Genomic DNA, 12,828 nt, shown 5'->3' with positions numbered 1-12,828 from the left:
GGCTCCCCCAGAAATGGAATTTTAAACCAGTCAATCAGGAGTCACCTGATCAACACTAGTGAGGTAATTTACCTGAGAGACCCCTGCCACCCCCTAAACAAAAGTGACCTTGCCACAACCAATCCACTTCTAGCCACTATAACTTTCTTGTCCCTGCTCCTTTCTGCTATAGAGGCCTCCCATTTGCACAGGTCCTCAGAGCTCGTCCCTACCTGCATGAGGGCAGGCTGCCTGATCACGAATCCTTAAATAAAGCCAATAAGATCTTTAAAATGCACTCAGTTGAATTTTGCTTTTTCACATTGGAAACATATTCATAACCCGTGTTTGTGTGTAGATAAATATTTCCCNTAAATTGGCTTAAATAAAGCCAATAAGATCTTTAAAATGCATCAGTTGAATTTTGCTTTTTCACATTGGAAACATATTCATAACCCGTGTTTGTGTGTAGATAAATATTTCCCCTCAAAGTAACTATTTTTTCACAGTAGAAACTGTAGGATTCTATTTTGGAAAGAGATCCTTAGGAGCTGCCTTCTAAAAAGGGAGCTATTTTGCTAATTAAAACCAAATCATTTTTTTCCTCATTAATCTCTGCAGTTTAAAAATGGCTAGAAGTTGGTTGTCCATTGAACCCCTTTCACTCCAATTTCCCAGTGAAATCTAGTCAGTATCCCAGAGAGAACAACTATTTAAATATCAAATGGGCCCACATGATAAAATACAGTCATAGGATATGGCTTTAACAAATGAATCCTGGACTGGGGGGAAACGTGGTGGTCCTGGGTGAATTAAGTTAACTTATTTGATAATCTTTTAAAACACAACAGGGAGAAATTTATTCTTTGAGAATTGATGCCCCCTCCACGTCCCTACTTGACTAGAAAAGTTGCTGCTTGTTATTATCACAAATATATTTAAAAATGAATGAATAAAAAGAAAGCCATATTGGTCTAAAAAACTTGGTCAATGCATTAACATGGCTGGGAGGATTTTTTTGCTAGTTTATTTGCTTGGATAAAACAAATATTAATTTGTAAGTTCATAATCTAAAAACTAAAATGAACCCCTTCCTCCCCCAACCCCCTGGGAAAATGTGTTCTTCTGAAGATTAATTGTATTAATGGTTGAAGGGGAGAGTAATATACCCCCAAGGAATATGCCTCTTTGGCATAAGGATTAATTTAGGCTGATTATTTTTAAGAAACAGCAAGTAGAGGAAAAGCTCTAAGAACTGGCTGGAAGTTACCCTTTTGTAAGAGACATTTACATTTATAAGGGAAATCTCCATTTGTAACAGTATCTCCTTCTTTGTATCTGGAAGAAAAGAATATTCTAAATCTCAGGAAACTCTTATCAGTGGAGAAGCAAGGACTTAAATCTGTGCAACAACCTTACCCTTGTTTACTGTGATTTTCCTGGTCACCTCCCATAACTGGCCTCCCTGCCCCCTCCCCAACACCTTCTTTTGTCTTTAGCTGAAGATGGTATTTAAGATGGTGACTTGGCCATTTCAGGGAGTTACTAGGTTTTCCTGGATATCTCCATACAAGAGGCATATATGTTATTAAACTTCTGTTCATTTTGTCTTCTGTTAATATGTCTCTGTGTGTGTGGGGGGGGGGGGTAGTCCCAGTCAAGAACCTGGAAAGGTAGAAGGAAAGTTACTTTTCCTTCCCTGCATTGATCCTAATTTCTTTATTCCTCCTTGGATCCTTGTCTTTTGCCATGTAGTATCATTGAGCTCTCCGAATCTTGGTCTGATCCCATGTGAATTGCTCTAGCCAATGAAATGTTAGCAAATGAGAGACAAGCAGAAGACTGAAATGTTTTTAAGCATTGAGTTTTGCTTCTTTTGCTTCTCTGCATAGCCACATGAATACGCTCAGCCTGGCCTACTGAAGGATGAGATGAGATCCCTGTTTCCGCCTGACCCGGGTCCAGCCGTCGCCTTTGTCCTCCTCCATGAGACTGAGATACAAGTGTAGATGAGTCATCCCTACCATCAAAGCCAAGGCCAAAGTAGATCATCCAATGACCATCACCCGGACATGTGAGTGAGCTCAACTAAAATCAGCAGAGATACACAGATAACACGCAGTTGACCACAGGTCAGTAAATGCGATCCCACAAATATGTAAGCTAAATAAACCTTTATTGTTTCATATCACTAAAATTTTGCAATTGACATGCAACATTATAATCTTAATAAATCACTGATATCGTTTTCCCCAACACACATCCCTCCCCCATTTCCACCCCAGCTAGGTTGCTTGCATTTACTAATCTGGATAAAGCAAAAATAAAAATAACAAAGATTATGGAAATCATGAGACTTCCAATTGTCTCCAAAATCAGTAGTGGAAAAAAGAAATGAGTGGATATCCACAAATAAATATTTGAAAATCATTTGGCTTTAAGTGGCAGTAGTATTTACTCAACCCTTTTAGTTTACTCTTCATTAGCAACTGAATTCTATTAAACAATATTGAAGGAACTACTGACTCAGACAGGCAGAAGGTCAGAACTGGCTAGGCGAAATGAAAAATAAAATGTCCTGCCTGCCTATGGAGCAGGCATGTGGGAATATGTAACTCGTCCTGGCACAGAACCAATGTCATTCCTCACAGAGCACAAGTGCTTCCCAACTGTCTGCTTTTGGGAGCCTCCAACTTCAGTGACTTTGGTGAAGCCACAGAAATCACACAAAGGAAAGGCTGAATCATGAAGTGTCTGCAGACAGTTGCTGCCATCGCACTGAAGACTCTAAATTCTTTCTCCAGATGAAGAACCGAAAGGGTAAATGCAATCAGGGATCCTAAAACTCTACACTAAAGAAAATTGCCTGTGGGACTCCAAAAGCATATATAAACATGTACCTATAGTGAGGAACGAATATATATATCATTATACATATATAATCGTTCCTCACTATAGGATATTTTCTCTCTTGATATTTTAAAAATTCAAGGTATATTCACCCATTCAAATGGGATGGTCATGCTGACATGTGAGTTTATAACTGGCAATAGTACAAATTTCTCACGAAAGGGAAATAAATCTAGAAACACTTTAAATTTCCTGCTGAAAAAAAAATGTGGATTCTACCTTTTATGCTTCTTGGGATAATAACTTTCATGAGTCATACTTTCTACTACCTGAGGCAGGTTTCTCTTTATTGTCTCCCAAAACAGATTCTTTCAGAGTGCATAATACAGTGATTCTAATAGTCTAGAATATGATAATGACTTCTCTTGAGGTCGTTTGTGTTTCCGTAGGCTCCGACACTTAGTCCGGGTGCATTTCAGTGTTTAGCAGTCTGCTTCCTGGCTCCCTGACTCACAGACTAAAAGACACCAGACACCTTTTAAATTTTTATAATATTTCTGTGACTCATTTTCCTCACATATGAGATGAGGATAATAACGTTACCTGCCTCAGACAGCTGTTGTGAAGATTAAATAATTAATGTATGAAAAGGGTTTAAACAGTGTATGGTACATAAACGATTATTAAATCCACATTAGCTACAACTATCACTATTGCTTCGCAGCGTTATTAGCCACTGCCCGTGTATCAGCTATGAAACCTAGTTACCTGGCAGAGTCAGAGTTCAGAGTGTTAAATCCACTGGGATTGTTGTTCCTCGGCTCTGTCCCACTCTAACTCCATGGTGGGTTGGCCACAGAACTTGCAATTGACTGCCCCCCAACAACAGAGAAAAGATTTGCACATTGAGAGGCTCTGCGTTTCCAAAATGGTTCTTCCTGACTGCAGCTTGTCATTGGACCATCCCTCCAAGTTCCCTCCTGAGGCCTCACCAAAATTCCACTTCCAGTATCCCCTAAGCATGATACAAGTCAATTCTCTTATGTATGCTAACATTCCACTGACTACACTGAATGCTCCCTGTTCCTTTTTCTGCTGTTTAAAAAAAAAAAATTACTCTTACTACTATTTTTTGTTACTGAGTTGCAAGAGATCTATTGGCTGTTTAAATCCATCAAATCTGTATTTTACTACTAGGATAAGTACTATGCTGTCTATACATTGTAAGCAAGCAAAATGCACTGCCCCAAATTGTGTCTCTTTGACATGTACACACACACACACACACACGCACACACATACATATTTAAAGACCTTTTTAGTGAACCCTTGGAAACTATGGAATTAGGGGGACAGCACTGGCAGGGAAAGAAAAAGCTCTGAACGAATTATTAACCTTAGGATTTCTTCTACCTCCTGGCATAAAGAAATTTTATAGAAGCCTTGTTGAAACAAATATTACCAAATAACAATGTTCTAGCTTGCCAAGTATCAATTATACATAAACTATGAGATTCTGGGTTGTAAACCTACCTTGAAGTTTTTCATTATTGAAAAGAGAACTTTCAAGACAATATTTTTAACACTTAGGGAAACTTAAAAGCCAAAGGGTAAGACTTTTTTAACTTTCAACTGAGATGTCTTTCTGAGTTGGGTTTTACAATGTCTTAGAGGCTTCAAATCTTAGCCACCCTGGTATTCGAGGATCCTCATAAGCTGTTAGACCATGGATGTTGGTAATGACATGTTTATATTTAGTGACATTCCTATGTTGAAACATCTGCTGTCACCTTATTGATTTGAAGATGGTTATGATGGGAAAGCAGATAGGGCCACAAATGTTTTATTAAAGGAAGTAAAAATATAAAATCCCAGAAGCAAATTTTCAAATGTGTCATTAAAAAAGGATGGAATATCCGTAATATTGTCCTAGAATTTAGGCATGTAATTCTGATTGGTAGTTTCCTAGGAGGTTGGAGGATGGATTTCATTGAGTGTGTAAGAGAAAACAGCCAACTAGATGAATTAAGGTTTATATAATCTTCTAGTTCTCAGGTGATTTCTAAATACCTACAAGATAAAATCCAAACTCTGCTATTAGAAGAGAAGAATTTGTTCCCTTGATCTTATCTTTTGCCAGACTCCTCCCACTCCTGTGGCCTACAGTCCCCTCACCTCTAAATGCCTTTCCCCATGCCTGGAATTTCCTTTCCCAGCTTCCCCCCCGCCCCCCGGCATACACACCTTCCATCTGGCAAACTACTAATCAGCTTTCAGAATACAGCTCAAATGCCATGTTCTTGGGAAAGCCTTCCTTGACTTTACTTCATCTCACTTCAGAGAGAAATTACCTAGTGCTTACTTGGCAGACTTTGCTAGTTTGAGTGCTGCTTCTGTTCTGTTAAGTCTTTCAACAGTAGCAATTAATTTCCAGGTTCGAGTTTGAGTGATTATAGCAAAGGTCAGGGTATTGTTAACAGCATTTGGCACATAGGTCTATATAATACTTGAAAGTGATGCTACTCAAACTGTGGCCCAAGGACCAGCAGCATTGGGATCAGTACTTGGGAGCCTGTTAGAAATGCAGAATCTGGGCCCCTCCCCAGACTTACCCAATCAAAACCTGCATTTGAACCAGATCCCCAGGTGATTCCTCTGCACACATCAGTTTGAGAAGCATTGATTTGATTGTGACTGCCTCTTTAACAGAGGAAGAAGGAATGCCTCTTAGATGTTAAACATGAATCCTCTGAATAATGAGATGATTTCAGTAGCACAGAAATATTATATTGTCTACAATTTCCTTATTGCAGTATTATGCTACCAATTAATTTTGTTTAGTCTCTTTTCACAGTAGTTAAAATACAGACTAAATGAAGAAGAGGCCTTTGTGGAAGTGAGATGCAGTTATAAGCCACAGATTGTAATGCGCTAGAAGACATTATGGTCTATCATGAAAATGGAGAGTATTTAAAATATAATTATAACAATGCATGGTGATAAAGTTACATGGTAATTATGAAGGAGTAATTACTGTTTGTTTGCTTAGTGGAGTATTTCTAGTCTTCCAAACTTTGTATTAAACATGAAACAACCAAAGCATAAACCGATAAGATAATCTTGCGGCTTACAGAATTTGCTGTTTTAAACAAACAAAACAACACCACATATTTTGCCTAGCAAAATTAATGTAAAATGTTTTTGATTTTTATTTGAAAGTTGACATACTTTCTTCTTCTCTTTCCTTGTGGTTTGATGGCTTTCTTGAAAGTTGTGCTTGGATTCCTTTCTCTCTCTCTCTCTCTCTTTTTTTTTTTTTTTTTTTTTTTTTTTTTACGGGTTTTTTTTACTTATTCATTTGAGAGAGACAGAGCAAGCAAGAGCACGAGGGGAGAGGGCGGAGGGAGAGGGAGAAGCAGATTCTCCAGGGAGCAGGGAGCCCGACATAGGGCTCAGTCCGAGGACCCCGGGATCATGACCTGAGCCAAAGGCAATGCTTAACCCACTGAGCCACCCAGGTGCTCCTTGAAGAGCACCCTGATTTCCTTTTAAGGAACTGACTCTTGTCTCTGANACATAACATCTTATGCATGTAGTAGTCTATATTAAGTTTATGGTCACTCAAGTTTGAACCCACACTAAAAGCATNATATATAACATCTTATGCATGTAGTAGTCTATATTAAGTTTATGGTCACTCAAGTTTGAACCCACACTAAAAGCATTAAATTTTTACTCCCCATACCCATGTTTTAGGTATATGATGCCATACTTTACATCCTTTTATTTTGTGAATCCCTTGACTGATTTTTGTAGATATAATTGATTTTACTGCTTTTGTGTTTTCACCATACTGGTTTTATAAGTGATGAATCTACTGCTTTTATTATATGTTTGCCTGTACCTGTGAAATTCGTTCTATTCATAATTTTCTTATTCCTGATTATGGCCTTTTCTTTCCACTACTTTCCCTTTAAGGTTTCATACAAGCCTGGTTTAGTGGTGAAGGGCACATGAAACATTCTCCAGAACAGATAACACGTTAGGCCACAAAACAAGTCTCAATAAATTCAAAAAGACTGAAATCATATCATGCATCCTTTCCAGCCACAACAGTGTGAAACTAGAAATCAATCACAAGAACCAATCTGGAAGAACACGAATACATGGAAGTCAAATAACATGTTACAAAACAAGGAATGGTCAACAAAGAAATCAAAGAGGAAATTGAAAAATACATGGCAACAGATGAAAATGAAAACACAATGGTCCGAGATCTTTGGGACTCGGCAAAATTGGTTCTAAGACGGGAGTATTTAGCAATACAGGCCTACCTCAAGAAGCAAGAAAAATCTCAAACAACCTAACTTTATACCTAAAGGAGCTAGAAAAAGAACAAACAAAGCACAAAGCCAATAGAAGGAAGGAGACAATAAAGATGAGTGCAGAAATCAATGATACAGAAGCTAAAAAACCAATAGAAGAGACCAGTGAAACCCAGAGCTGGGAAAACACAAACAACAGAAACTTCACATGCCTCCAGTCTTAGGATTCACTAAAAATGTTTGCTAACATCACATTCTACAAGGAGGTATTGACATACCTTTTAGCTTCTATTTATTAATAGCAGAATTCCTTGCTGTCCCTTAGAGAAGTGAACATTTTCAATTTTTAGCATTTATTTAAATTCTTCAGATGTGTATATTGAATTGTGGTGATGGTCTTCTAAAATACTTCTTATTACCATAACGTACAGGTCTGGTGGTTTAAAAATTTAAATCTAAATTTAAAAATTCCTCGCCTCAAAGAGATTACAAATTTTACTTGAGGAAACAGAAAAGGGAGGGTGAGAGAAGAAGAGGGGAAAAGGTAAGACAAGAGAAGTAGTATATTGGAGACGAGCTTATAAAATCTGGGATTGAGTCGAAGAATGAGATAAAAGAATTAAAAAGAAAGAATTCCAAGAATGAAGTTAAAATATAAAATTTAAATCTAGAGACTTTTTTTTTTTTAATGTGAGGACATGGATCCATTTTTAATTAAAAAAAAAAAGCAAAATGGAACTATTCCTGTGCTATTCAGGGTGTCTTGTACATTAAAAAGCATTTCATACTAGAGAATTTAAAAATGGTACTAAAGGGTGCCTGGGTGGCTCAGTCGGTTAAGTGCCTGCCTTCGGCTCAGATCATGATCCCAGAGTCTTGGGATCAAGCCCCATGTCAGGCTTCCTGCTCAGAGAGGGAAGTGGTCACAGCCTAGAGGAGGAGAAAAACAAGCAAAAGAAACTTCTAGCAGCTTGTGGTGAATACTATAATAGAAATATGGATAGGTAATTTGAAAGCATAAAATAGATGTCAATCTCCAGTACTACAGACACAGTGTCCTCTAGCTCAGAAATCACATCCAATACCATAGAGTTTTAGGAAGTCACATGTCACAGGCCTGACTCCCCCATGCTGACTGCCAGATCATGAAAGAGCTCATGAAGGACTAATACCAAGTGTCAGCTAGTCTGGCTAAAAACAGGCTTTTATTAAACGTTTAGCACATGGAAATATGAATGAATGAGATGGACATAATGACAGGATTTAGTTGAAATACTTTTAGAACTCCTGAGGCCATATAGATCTTAAGTTAAAAACTGACAGCCTTCCAACAATAAATATGAACTTACAGAATTTGCCTTAATTCTCCACAATCCTTAAGCTTCCTGCTGTCTTATACCTGACCGGCAACCCTCATTTCCTTCCAGATGCAAACAGCATCATTAGTCTGTAATGATTTGGAATAAAGAATAATGATGTAAAAATGATAGATGTGTCTTTCTAAATAACTCTGTGTTGGGGCACCTGGTTAAGCATCCAACTCTTGCTTTTGGCTCAGGTTATGATCTTAGGGTCATGAGATTGAGCCCTGTATCAGCTCCACACTGGAGTTTAAGATTCCTTCTCTCCCTATCCCTCTGCCCCTCCCTGTGCACACATGTTCAATCTCTCTTTCTCTCAAATAAATAAATTCATAAATAAATAACTCTGTGTCAAAAGCCATGTCCTTAATTTTCATGATTAATTCCAAAATACTTGCTGTGATATCCAGGAAAGTTTCACAGTGTCCTCTGATTTGTCTGCAAAAGATTTGTTACTTTTGCTCTCCCACATATGCTCTACACGTGATAGATTTCATGTGCATATATGTACATATGCATTTCTAACTCTGCACATATTTATATGCTTCTATCTAAATCATCTTTCTAGATGTAGAGCAAGCAAGTCCCAAATTTAAACTGCAATTTACATGGCAAACATTACTTTCAGTTTACCACACAGTATTATTATATTTTGGAGTTAGAAAGCCTTTTACCTATAAGAAAGTGGGCTATTTGGTTACATTTTCTTTTGACTTCTAGCATCTTGTTTACCATTTAATTACGTTTTGTGGACCATAATAAGTTAATTGTTGTTATTTGGATAGCTCTTAGTTGCAATAGGCTTTTATCCTGGAAGGCATATAGCCTGTCATCTGATTCTAAAATTTATTTAATTCAAACCTTTTATTTTGCCAATAAGGAAAATAAAGGTTTACTGAATTGTCAGCTAATTTGTGGTAGCTGGTGGCAAAGTCACACCCAGAATGGTGTTCTCTGGATTTCTAATCAGACATTCTCTGACTGCTTACTTTCTACCTTTCTTACCATTGGAGGTAAAAGGAAATGAGTTTTAAGCAGTTCTTATGATTGACTTCATAATTTGGGGTGGAGCAAAAAGACTGAATATTCATTAAGATATGATTACAGGGGTTCTCTACCCACAGGCTAGAGTTACAACTGAACACTAGGCAACCAATAAGATCTAAGATGATTTACACTGCCATTCTAATAGCAGTCTGTTTTAATAGAATAAACAAATCACATGGGTTATATTTACAAGTGTCAGACACATCTTTATTCCTATCACTTAGGCCAAAATGAGCACAGGAATATAAACCAAAAAGGTAGAAATAAATAAAAGGTTAATAAAACTTAAATGAAGTGTAATTTGCAGATACCTTCCCAATGTTATCCCTCAGTAATGGATTAATGCTTATATTTAGTTTCAAATATAATTCTCTACAATGCAGAACAGCTTTACAGAAGAGGAAAATGCCCCACAGTGATAATAAAAGCAGAGAATAGCTGTTTGTCTAGAAATAAAACAGAGAAAATAATTTTTGGTAAGTTATATGATGTCCTAAGTAATTATCTCAAGTTCATCTCTCTGTTTTATGTATTAAAACACCATCTTTTTCTGTTTTGTAACAATTCTCTGCTAACTCTTTTCATATAGGAAGAGATTATTTTTGGAAGAAAAATCAAGCCCCATAAGGGGAATAAATTAGATGAGAAAGTTAATGTTTCATGTAGATGGGACACAGAGTATACATTTGAAGGTTAAATTTGGTTCATTTTATAAAGAATATGACTAAAACATTATCTGTGCTGAATGAACACAATGTTTTGACACCAAAAAAGTGGAATATATCAGCACTTCCCAAAATCATCAATTTGTTAACCTACAACTGACTTACATACCCAACGACCAACTGGAAGACAAACCATTAAGGAAAATGTTTCCAAGATAAAGAGTCTTTAAAAATAAGAGAATCTTATTTATTGACCAAGATGGGCCATATCTGGTCTTGCCTCATATTTCCACGGCACTGTACTTGACTCTGGAGGAGCTCTCTGCATGCTGTATGTAATATCATTATATACTCAAAGTAACAATGCACTTTTGGAAAGAGGTACAAAGAAGAAAAAATGGAGCTATAATCTCATAGTTCAGACACCTTTTGATATTTAAAAGGAATAAACACATTAATAGAAGAAACATTATAAAGTAGTAAATTCAAACTATACAAAGGTTAAAAATAAAAAAGCACAATATCTCTTCTCAACTCCCCCCCTCCTTTTTTTTTTTTTTTTGAAATTCCTTCCAGAAAAGTACATAAATGTATACCTACTAATCCACTTGTTCTAGCTGTTTGGGGTTGTTTTGTTTTGTTTTGTTTTCCATTCCGAAGGGGGCACTATTGCTCAGCATGTTGGTTTTGTTGTTTGTGTACCTTAATTATGCCTGAAGAGCTTTCCATTTTAGCACATATCACCCTTCCAAAATGCTGCTCTGCATTGTAACATAATTATCATGCGCTATAATTTATAAATGTCCATCAATAGGGGACCAGCTAAATCTCATTAAATTTCCATAATGCATTTCCATGTTCTTTCTACCATTATGAGAATTTAATTTGATTGGAGTCAGGAGCTGGGTCTATTCAACTTTGCCTAGCATCCACCCCAGTGGCCTCACAAAGAGTCTGAGGATAACACACATTTCATTATCTGTTGATCAAATTATTAAATAAATGCAGACAGATAGACAAAATAACTTCTTAAAATTCCTTACATTAATAAAATTCTAAAGGATTGAAAAGGGAGGACACAACATTTTCCTCTTCTAAGAAAGCATAGAGTCCCATCCTTTCCATATTTAAATATAACCAGCCAACCTACTGGAAAAAGAAAAAAAACAAAAACAAAAACAAGAAACATTCCAAGGCTTAATCCCAGGTGTAATACCAGTTTCATGTGGATCTCAGGTCAACTGCCCTAGGAAAAAACAAATGGAAGGAATAAGGTAGGAAGAAATCTGATAATGAAAAACATCAGGATTGTTCCTGGTATCCACTTATGATCCCCCACCAAGGAAGGAAACGCTTATGCACCCCCAAACTGAACTCAAACTCCAGTCAAGAAAACATATCTCAATTTCCCACGTGCTGTTCCTAAGCATATATTTCCTGTGCTAGCGGCGGAGAGGATTCCCAAAGGCAATGAAGTGCATTAGCAGAAATAAATATAATCCAGTTTCAAAGTGAAAGCTGTATATTACACTGTAGGTATCAGTTAACAAGCTAGAGGCATCAGCTGGGACGAAAACCTCACCTTCGGTAGGTGAAGGATTTACAGGTGAAGAAAGCTCAGGGGACTGAGCTTTTTCTAAGGAGTCAGGCAAGGTACTGAAATTGTGGTAATTTCAAGAGTGCTTTCATGTAGACTGAATCACTTACTAATCAATATTAAATAAATTTAATCCAGATATGAGAAGCTGAGCTTTCCAAAAAGGTGTTAAGGACCACACATGCTGTAAACATCCATGGATAAGTCAGTCTAAGGAGTCATAAAAAAAGAAATACATAGTGTGGCAGCCCCACCTCTGGAGGAGATTAGTGCAAAGACAATGCCTACAAATGGCTCGAAAGTAGACTATCCGTTTGTTCTTGTTATAGAAACAAAGGGATAAAACTGCTTAAGATGAGACTACCCCCGGGGAAGGTGGGAGTAACTGTCCTAAATTCATTTTTCTTAGATGGTACCAATTCTTCTACTGGGATTGAACATTGAAGGTACTTTATATGAATTGCTTATAGATCTTTCTAAAATGCAATCAGATATCATGTCCATTCCCCACATGTCTGCCTATCGATAAAGTCCAAGCTCTCTAGCTCAAAACACCATCTAACTTCATGACCTAAATATACACATCTCCATTTCCACTCACAGGACTGCTCCAAAAAAGGTTGTGACCTTTCACCTATTCCCAGATTTGCTTATACTGCTCCCTCTGTCTGGATGCGCTTCCCTCTTTCCCACTTAATCAGTTTCATAGATGCTTTCCTGACCTCTTTTCCCATCCCCCAAGTTCTCATAGAGAAAACTCACCAGTAATTAATTGCTTAATACACTCATTCAATTTATTCATTCACCCTTGCCTGAAATTCATTCAAAATTAACTTGAAACAGTGCTACATACCAGGTCTTGTGCAATCCATGCTATTTAAGCGGTACTAAAATGGATACAGTTCTAGCTCTTAAAGAATTCATCCTGATGTCAAAGCAGACGTTAAACAAATAATAAACAAATCACAAGTCAATTCCAATCTCTTCCTTTAGGCATTTACCAT

The 12,828-nt window shown here is 37.1% G+C and overlaps 1 protein-coding gene across 11 annotated transcripts in view; it reads right to left on the bottom strand.

Moving 5' to 3' along the window:
* Positions 1 to 12,828, bottom strand: part of RBMS3 (RNA binding motif single stranded interacting protein 3) — a 692,098-nt gene that overhangs the window by 145,516 nt on the left and 533,754 nt on the right. The window lies entirely within an intron of this gene.

The sequence above is a fragment of the Ailuropoda melanoleuca genome, chromosome 6 (genome assembly GCF_002007445.2).
Source record: "Ailuropoda melanoleuca isolate Jingjing chromosome 6, ASM200744v2, whole genome shotgun sequence".
Lineage (NCBI taxonomy): Eukaryota > Metazoa > Chordata > Mammalia > Carnivora > Ursidae > Ailuropoda > Ailuropoda melanoleuca.
Note: the sequence above shows the minus strand (reverse complement) of the source record. Positions and strands in the feature narration are given on the sequence as shown.